The following is a 10,128-nucleotide window of genomic DNA, read 5'->3' as shown; positions in this document are numbered from 1 at the left end:
CTCCCTCCTGTCACTAGACTGCTGTTTGGCTTGTCTTTGAGTGTATCTCTTCTTCCCACCTCAGCCAAGTGAGAATATTCTTCCTGAGAGAGAGAGAGAAAGGAGAACAGATCCCTGGAGTGGGAAGGGGACTAATCTGGGATTAGCTAGAAGGGACTTCAGTACTGGGACATGTTAAAACACAAACTATCAAAGCTGGGAGGAACCTTAAGGCACAGAATGTCAGAGTGGAGATGAACCTTAGAACTCAAAGTATCAGAGAAGTTCGAAAGGGCCTTTGAACAGGGGATGTCAAATCTGGGAGGGGGCTGAGAACAGAGAATGGCAGAGCTGAGAGGGGCCTTAGAGCAGGGGATGTCAGAGCTGGGAGGGGTCTGAGAACAGGGAATGGCAGAGCTGGGAGGGGCCTGAGAACAGGAATGGCAGTGTGCTGGGAGGGGCCTTAGAACAGGGGATGTCAGGGCTGGGAGGGGCCTGAGAAAAGGGAATGGCAGAGCTGGAAAGGATTGTAAAACATAGAATGTCAGAGGTGGAAAGAGCCTTGGAGAGCATGTAGTCTAATCTTTCATTTAAAGATTTAATTAGTCAATGTCTTGTTGGTGTCTCCCTGAGGGCCAGGGCATTGTCTTCTCCTGCTGTGACTCCATCCCACCTCCCAGGGCTCATAGGAAAGCCATCCCGGTGTAGGAAGGAGAAGCTGGCTCTGCTCTCAGGGACCTGCATGCCAGCTTCCCCTCTGATTAGTCACCACCTCTATAGCATGAATCAAGTGATTTAATTTCCTTGAGCCTCAGTTTCCTCTTTTGTAAAATTAGGGTTTGGGACAGAGTCATTTGAGATTCCTTCTAGCCCCAGATCGACAATCCTAGAAGCTACCCATGGGCGATGACAGTGGCCTGGGGTCAGGAAGACTCATCTTCATGAATTCAAATCCAGCCTCAGACACTTACTAGCTGTGTGACCCTGGGCAAATCACTTCCCCAGTTTGCCTCAGTTCCTCATCTGTGTGGCATTTTAAAAGTTCTAGAGACATAGTTTCTGCGTAATTTAATCATTTTATTTAAAAGGCCAGCATGTTTATTAATAAAAAGAGGTCAGTGGTACTCTCAAATGCCAAAGAATGATCATGGCAGTGGGCTCACAGTTTATAAGCCCTTGGAAGTGCAGGCATTTCCTGAGGATGGCAATCAACTCTGATTGGTTAAGAATTAGTGAGAGCACTTACCCCCAATGGCCCTGCCCTCCCCCTCCAAAAAGAAAAAGAAAAAAGAATTAGTGAGAGAATGAATACTCCAAGGAGGGGCTGGGCTGTATTCTAATAATCCTAAGACAATGGTCAATTTCCATATCATCTGTCTCAAAAAAGAGAGAATCCACATTTTCTCCGACTTGTCTGAGTAAACACAATGCACAGGAATAGTCTTTGAGACTACTGGTTGATTTTTAGATGAAAAAGTAGAAAAGCGGAAAAACCTTGATCCTGATTCAATAGTCAGTTATTAATATAAGGGAGAAATAATCATTATGAGGATAATAAGAGCACTTGCCTCACAGGTTGTAAGGATCAAATGAAATAATGTTATTAAAGATACTTGGCATACAGTACTCGCTTAATGAATGCTTCTTGGCTAACTTGTTGACTGAGAAGATTCAGGTGGGACCAGAAAATTGTCTTCAAGTGTTTGAAGGGTTGCCCTGCTTGGCCACTGAGGGAAGGTCTTAGAACAGGGGTGGGGAACCCGTGGCCTGGAGGCCAGATGTGGCCTTCTAGATCCTCCAATGCAGTCCTTTGATTAAATCCAAACTTCACAGAACAAATCAAAGGGCCGCACTTGAAGACCTAGAGGGCCACATGTGGTCTAGAAAGCGTGAGTGGAAATAACAATGAAGCAGGTAGGCTTTGTGTTTCTTAGCCTGAGCATGGGGGACCAAACAGGATCCTGAGATGAAGTTTACTAGCTGTGAAAACAAACTTTGTGACTCTGAGAGGTCCAGAGTTCTTCAGTTGAGACTGTCTGCACTCTGGGAGGTATCCCCTACATTCATTATAATGCTAATGGAGAAGATGGAAGGAGGAGCTCAACCCCAGGAGGCATGGACCTCCAGGGAGATACTGCAGGATCCAAATATAATATGAAATGCTTGTTTAACAGACTTACAAAATGCTTCTTGTTTTTAATATTAACCACCCAGGAGAGAATAAGAGTAGCTATATATTGCTGATATAAATTGTTTATGGCTTACTAATGTACACTTGTGGGTCTTTTATGGTTTAGCATGGAGGAAATAAATAGCTGACCTATATCTGATCTATATTGTACATCTAGTACTCTCACCCTTTGGGGCAGACCCTGGACATGAATCAAAACTAAACTTAAAGTGATTTTTCCAGGACTCATAGAAATGCAAAGAGTCTTAGAGTTAAAAAAAAGAACCTGACCTCTCTCTTTAGATGCCAAGCTTTCCTAGGACTGAACCCCAGCTTTGAGCATGGATCCAGATTTAGGGGCTCCATGAGAAGAAGAGGGCAAGTGCCTCAGTCCTGTTGGACCTGGCAATGAATTTTTTGGTTACATTATGATCCTAGGAAGCACACTTTCCACCTTGTAGCAGAAAGGTGGAGGGCTACAGGTGTATAATGTTGTATACATTGCCAGATCATCTCTGTGTCTATTGGTTTTGCTTAGCTATTTTTCTCTGTGACAAGGGAGGATGGTAGTGGTGATGGTAGATGGGTCTATATCTTGAAAGGATGAAGATCTAAACAGAAAAAGTATCAATAAAACTTAAACAAAATAAACTGAGAGGTCTAGAGGGAATGACCTCTGAGAGCCTTTCCAACTGGCAGACATTTTGACCTCATTTGGTTGTGTATGTGGGGGGAGGTTTGTATTTTTTAAAAATAAATGGGAATAATCTATGACAATTCACTTCTGATAATGATAATTCACCTCTGGGCTCAGGCTCCCAGACAGAGCAGGAGATCCCCCATGAACTGAGGCCTCAGAACCTAGGGTTTAGAAACCAGACCTGGGCCTAAAGCCGGCCAGAGAGCAGACTCGGGGCAGCTCCATGGCAAGTGTCTCTGGGAGACGGCAGTGGAAGCCCACACATCTTCCTGGGCACAGCCAGGCGCCTCCCTGGGCACACAGGATCCGGGCTCCTCCATTGTCCCAGAGTGGCATTGCATCTCTCAGGCTCTTTCTATGGAGCAGCTCCTGGTCAAAGGTAACCTATGGCCTGGCTTTCTGGACTCCTGGAGCGCAGGCCCATCTTGGCCCTGGGAGCTGAGTTCCACCCCTCCTCTAACTCTGGGAAGAAGACCTCAAGAGTCAGAACCCCCTCTCTCTCCTCTTTTCTTCTTCTGTTCCCTGACTCCACCCCATCCCCCAATCAAACCAGCCAGCCAGGAGATGATGGCACAGTCACAGCCAGTTGTTCCCATGAAGCCAGAGAGGTCAAGTCACCTCTCAGGGGATGGACCGGAGAGAGAGAGGAGGGAGATCCCCCAAGGCTGGGCCCAACTCCAGTTTCATTCCAAAGTCAGGCCAAAGGGCTCAGCTCCACCTTGTCCAAAACTCCTGCCCTGTTTCTGACTGGCTGTTTGGGCCACTGCAGTCACTGGAAGACTTTGACCTTCCTCTGCAGCCCTGGGAGGGAGTAAGGAAGACCACAGAAGGGAGGCTGGGACACTTGCAGCAGAGCGAGTCTGGGGAGAGGTCCTTGGCTACTGGATTACTGTAATTGCTTCTGTCCCCTTCTGTTCCCAGGAGATCGAGAGAGCAGGTGAGCAGGAGAGTGGTGATCAACCCTGGGAGAATGGGGGGAAGGAGACTGAGTATCTCTTTTTACCTGGAGGGATGGGAGGATCCTGGATCTCTAGGCCAGATAGCTGACCTAGGAAAGAGTGACCCATCCATTGCAATGCAATAATAAGGGCCTGTAGGAAAGACCTTGCATGAAAGGAGGATGGTGGGGATGGAGGGGAATGGGAAGGACACTGGCTTTGGCTTTGAAAGATTTGAATTTCAGACTCTGCCCTGATGAGCCCTGGGGAAAGGCGTTGCATCTCAGCCTTGGGATTGGGAAAGAGAGGTAGTTAGATAGCCAGCCAGAGCAGTTCTACCCCCCATTCTGGGTCAGGCATTATGCTAAGTGGTCTCCTGGGGAGGGAGTCCCCAGTCAGGAAAGTAGGATCTAGGGTCCAGGCAGGATTGATCTGGAGTTGGAGGCAGAGAAACTGGATTTTATGGAGCCAGGTCAGCCACTTTTGTGGCCTCAGTTGTGACTCAAGGCCTCCTAAGGCCTCCGTGTTCCTCTGCTATAAACATGCTTAGTCGAGGAATAAACAATGCTTGTTGGGAAGCCAGGAAGGTTCTCATTATCTTTATTTTACATTTATTCTTTCTGAAGAAATGGGTAGCCTCTTCAGAAGACCACAGAGAATCAGACAAAGGCAAGCCCTTCTAAGCTGCTTCCTTCCGTATTTCCTTCCTTGTTCCTTCCTTCAGAGCTGGAATTGGTCCTGGCTCTTCTGGGTTACAGTCTTTCAGACCTGCCCATAACATATATGTTCCCTCCTCCCAATGTGTGTCCCATGATCAGATAATGAGGCTCTAATTCTCTGCAGGTTGTACCAGTTACTATGCATAAGGCTAGTTAAGCATTCGTGTTAATGAAAAGTTGGTGACTATCCTTTGACCTTAGCCGGTCTGACACAGCTTAGCTCAGGCCCCTTCCAAGGGTGGTAAACTTACAGATTTCTCCCAGCTGTATGACTGGAGAGGCTCTCTCTGCCCTTCCTCCCCTCATCCTGATTTACACCTTCCTGCCATCCTGTGAAGCATCCATTGTTCCTATAGAATTTGTGGAAAGCAAACTCCTAGCATTTCTCACACCTTCATCATCTTCTCCAAATAGCAATGATTGAACAATCCTAAACGAAGTCTCTGCATGACCTTGGGTGTTACGTCCTCATTTAAGCCAAAGTGCTAAGAATGTCAGTGTTCTTTAGCTGTTTCAGTCCTGCCTAGTTTTGACCCTCCTTTGGGGTTTTCTTGGCAAAGATCCTGGAGTGGTTTGCCATTTTCTTCTCTAGGTCATCTTACAAATTAGCACACTGAGGCAAACAGGGTGAAGTGACTTGTCCAGGGTCACACAGCTAGTATCTGAGGTCAGATTTGAACTAAGGAAAATGAATCTTTCTGATTCCAAGCCCAGCACCCTATGCACTATGGTGCCACACAGCTCAAAAGTGCTAACACTAACAGCTAACATTTAAGGTTTCAAAGTGTTTTACATCCATTTTTAAAAACTTATTTTCTCCATTTTAGAATTAAGGAAACTGAGGCAGGCGAGATGGAGTGACTTTGAACAAAGGCACTCAACTAGCAAGGGTCTGGGGCTGCATTTGAACTCAGATCTTTCTGGCTCCAAAGCTAGCCCTCTGTTCATTGTGCCTGATAAAGAAAGCCAAGTACAATAGAAAGAGTTACCTGGGGAGTCGATGTTTGTTTGTTCCATTTTTGTTTTAGCTGATATTGAGGAAAAGAGGAAGGTTAAGGAAGGCAAAGGGCTGCCCTTGGAGTGGGTGGGACTGATGGGAGAATCAGCTGCCCAGGTCTCAGTTTGTTTCTGGGTTTTTCTGCAGAGCAGAATGGCTTTTGGCCTGACAAGCACAGAACACATATGGTTAATAGGAAGCTAATATCTAAGAAATAAATAGGGAGATTATCAGAAAACACTTAGCCAACCTGGATAAATTAATTAAGTGGGCCTGGAGAAACTGCATCCTCCACTTGGGGAGCCAAGGTCAGGGCCCTCTGAGAGGGTCTCGAGAACCAGAAGGGGATCCCAGCAAGGGAGAAGTGAGGAAGAGGATGGAATATGCAGACTGTAGGCCAGCAAACTTGACTTCAGTTCCTGGCAAAATCCAAAGAAAGATTACTAAAGGGATGCCTAATAAACATGTTGGGCAGTGAAGAGAGCGCTGGGCTAGGACTCAAGAAGACTTGAGTTTGAATCTGGCTGTAGACATTTACTAGTCGTGAGACCCTGGGCAAGTCACTTAACCTTGTCTGTATCAGTTTCTTCATCTGTAAAACGAACTGGAGAAGGAAATGGCAAATCACTCTAGTATCTTTGCCAAGAAAACCCCAAATGGGGTCATGAAGAATTGAACAGGACTGAAAAAATGACTGAACAATGAACATTTAGAAAAGGAAGCAGGAGCTATCTAAAAAAGTGATCATCACAAAAGCAGGTTGTGACCAACTAATATTATACAAAAGGGGGGGCCAGGGGGTGCTGGATCTATAATTTTTCTTGATGTTAGTAAAACATTTGACAAAGTTTCTCATGCTGTTCTTAGGGAAAAGAAAGGGAGATGTGCCAGGTGATGTTACAATGAGAAGGATTTCCATCTGAATTGAATGGAAATAGTCATCATGAATGAATGGATGGTTCAGTATTAACTTAGGGGGTCTCCAGGCAAGGCCTTTAGGTAACTCTCCTCGATCCTGTGTTGTTTGGCATTTGTATTGATGACTTGGATAAAGGCAGGGAAAGAATGCTTGCCAAGTTTGTATGTAGGTGACTGTAAAGCCATGCATGAGCAGCTTTCCAGAGGACTGCTGCTGTGAGCAGCTTTCAAGGTTCTGATTACATAATATCGTGAACTCTCTATTTATTCAATAACAAATTAGAGCAAAACATTCACAGAAAATCAAAATACAGCATTCACCATGTCACAACTCAACAACTTATCACTAAAATCGTCATATAGTTTTAAACAAAGCACAATCATTTAGTAACTCAATCATTCAATCATCCTTAAACCTCCTTAAGGGACACAAAGTACAAAAGTCAAAGTCTTCCACCATTAAGTTACAATTTAATCAGTCTCTGTATCACTACTCAGTACCCTCTTCAGGGGTAGTGGGAAGTACAAAAGCTATCCACCCCTAGGTCACAAGTAAGTTAAAATTTCATCAGTCACTAATCAGACAATTTCATTTTGACTCGAGGCAGGCTTTCAGCTTCCATCGTTCCCCTTCCATGGTCCCAGCTCCTACCTGAATCCACCAAACTGTCACCTGGGTTCAAAGGCAGGCAGCTCCCAGTTCCTTGTCCAGCTCTCCGTGCAGTTCCTGCTCCATATTGAAGCTCACAGTGTCCAGTCTACCTCAAGTCCTTCACAGTCTCTGTTCCTGGGAAGAGAAAACATAACCGAGACACAACAATATATCTACACACATCAAGCTTAGCAGAATTACAGCAATATTCACACCCATGGTTGGCATTTTATCCCAATTCACTTTCTGCCTGTGAAATCAACATAGACCATAGAACAGGCAGAGCACCAAACACCATAGTCATACTTCCTCTGGCAGCTCTGCTGGCCCTTAGAAGTCTTCGCACCATAAGCTCGGTTCTCAACATCAAAATCACTTTCTCCAGCCTGGGTTTCTCCTCCCCAGCCTTCACGTGGCTTGCTCCAAGAAATTCTTCCACTACTAGTTTGAGTTCTTCTCAACCCTCAGTTCAGCCCTCAGTCCAACAGTAGCAGCCCAGACTCCAGATGCTTGCTGAGAGAAATTCTGTCTCTCTCTCCCCAGCAGTAGCAGCTCTGCCCCCACAATGCTTGTCCCAAGAAGTTCTGACTCTCCCAGCTGGGACTTTTCCTTACATAGAGTATTACCTCCTCCCTGTTCAGCCCCTTCCTGTTACATCAGCAACAGGGATTCATACCTTTTGTTTCTTAGCTTGACACTAAGTGCTAAGTAAGTACCTGTTAGCTTGTCAATACAAAGGGATCTTCAAATTTCTTTACTGTAACAGTGACCCAAAGCTGAGGACAGCTAATGTTCTGGATGGCAGAAATGGGATCCAAAAACTCCTCCACAAGCTGGAGCGACGGGCTGAAGGCAAGAAGATTCTGCTTGTTCTCCGTGCTTGGAACGCGCTCTCTGCTACTCCCATTACGGACCTCTCTGGGTTCTTCTTCTTATTGTTCAGCCCTGTCCAACTCTTCATGAGCCCACTTGGAGTTTTCTTGGCAAAGGCACTAGAGTGGTTAGCCATTTCCTCCTCCAGCTCATTTTACAGATGAGGAAACTGAGGCCAACAACATGAAATGATTTGTCCAGGGTCACCCAGCTAGTGAGTGTCTAAGGCCAGCCAGATTTGAACTCAGGAAGATAAGTCTTCCTGACTCCAGATTAGGCACCCTATACCCCCTAGCTTCCTTTAAGTCCCAACTAAAATCCCACCTTCTCCAGGAAGCCTTCTCAAACCCCCTTAATTCCAGTGCCTTCCCTCTGTTAATGTTTATTTAATGTTTTATTTAATTTAAAATTTAATAGTTATCTCATATATAGTTTGCTTATATGTATATGATGTGTATACATACACATTATATACATATACATACATACATATATATATATATATATATATATATAGCATGTTGTTCCCTGCCTCTCCCATTAGATTATAAGCTCCTTGAGGGCAGGGCCTATCTTTTGCCTCTTTTTGTATCCCTGCCACATAGTAGGTTCTTAATAAATGCTTGTTGAATTGACTTAAAATTTTTTTTCTTTTTGGAGGGCAGTTGGGGTTAAGTGACTTGCCCAAGGTCACACGGCTAGTTTTTGTGTCAAGTGTCTGAGGCCGGATTTGAACTCAGGTCCTCCTGACTCCAGGGCCGGTACTCTATTCACTGCGCCACCTAGCCACCCCTGACTTGAAAATTTTAATAGGGATAAATGTAAAGCCTTACCTTGGTTTCAAAAATCAACTTTACAGGTAAAAGATGGGGGAGCTATTGCCAGTTGGCAATTTATACGAGAAACACTTGGGAGTTTTGGTGGCAGCATGAATCCTCAGGGTGACCTGACTGCCTCCAAAACATGGGATCTTGGGCTTCCTCACGTTCTATTAAGGAGGCTGACAAGCCTGCCATACTCTGCCATAAATGGCCACCTTGCAGTCAATCTATTAGCAAGAATTTACTAGCTTGTACTAGACACTGGGGCTACAAATACAAAAGGCAAACAGTTCTTGCCCTCAGGGACCTTGCAGTCTAGCCAAGAAAAAGTGTATAAAGGCATCTACAAATTATATGGCTGCTAGGTGACCCATAGCAGAGGGTACTAGGCCTGGATTCAGGAAGATTCATCTTCCTGGGTTCAAATCTGGCCTCAGATGTTAATTAGCTGTGTGACCCTGGGCAAGTCACTTAACCCCAATTGCCTCACACACAAAAAAGAAAAATCACTTTTGCAGCTGAGGGGAGCAGGGGGAGTCTTGTGGAAGGGGGGCCCATTAGGCCTCTCTTACAGTAGTTCAGAAGGGAGGTGATGAGGGCCTGAAATGAGGTGGTAGTTGTGTGAGTGGAGAGAGGGGGGCAGGTAGGAGAGATGTGGAGATAGTTCTAGCCCAGGGGTGGGGAACCTGCGACCTTACGGCCACACTTGAGGACCTAGAGGGCCACAGGTTCCCCATTTCCGTTCTAGTCTGTTCAAGAACTAGAAGGGCTATGCGTAGAAGAGGTATTGGCTTTATCCTTAGTGCGTAGAAGCAGGATCATTGGAAGAAAGCTGCAAAGAGGCAGATTTAGGTTTGAGGTCAAGGAATACTTCCTGACGGGGTCAGCCGTTCATGAACAGAAAACGCAGCCTTGATAGGTAGTGAGCTCCCCGTCACTGGATGTTTTTCCTTCAAACCTCGATAACTCCTTTTGTTGTAGAAGGGATCCTTGCTAAATATGGGGTAAATGAGATGTTTGCTGAGTCGCAGTTCTGTGAGTCAGTGAAATGCCTCCTCTATGAAATAGGGCATTGGCCCCTGACAGGAAGGTTATGGATTCAAGAGGCCCAAGGAGACGTACGTTTTCTGACACAACAGGAATTTGTTTTTTTCGACTATATTTATTTGTTATGAGAGATTCTTTTAGATAGTAGATAAAAAAAAATGGGAGGGCTTACAATCATCCAAAAATAATCAATCAACATTTATTGAGCACCTACTATGTGTCAGGAACCACGCTGAGCACTGGTCCCTGCCCTCAAGGAGTTTATAATCTAATGGGGTATCAATAGGATGGCCCCCCAAAAATTTTGAAAGAGG

General features: G+C 45.3%; 1 protein-coding gene across 1 annotated transcript in view; it reads right to left on the bottom strand.

The window, feature by feature from the left end:
- Positions 1-10,128, bottom strand: part of CORO1C (coronin 1C) — a 544,511-nt gene that overhangs the window by 228,471 nt on the left and 305,912 nt on the right. The window lies entirely within an intron of this gene.

Source organism: Petaurus breviceps, unplaced genomic scaffold (assembly GCF_028583685.1).
Source record: "Petaurus breviceps papuanus isolate PSGF00001 unplaced genomic scaffold, PetGlider_PUasm1.0 99, whole genome shotgun sequence".
NCBI lineage: Eukaryota > Metazoa > Chordata > Mammalia > Diprotodontia > Petauridae > Petaurus > Petaurus breviceps.
Note: the sequence above shows the minus strand (reverse complement) of the source record. Positions and strands in the feature narration are given on the sequence as shown.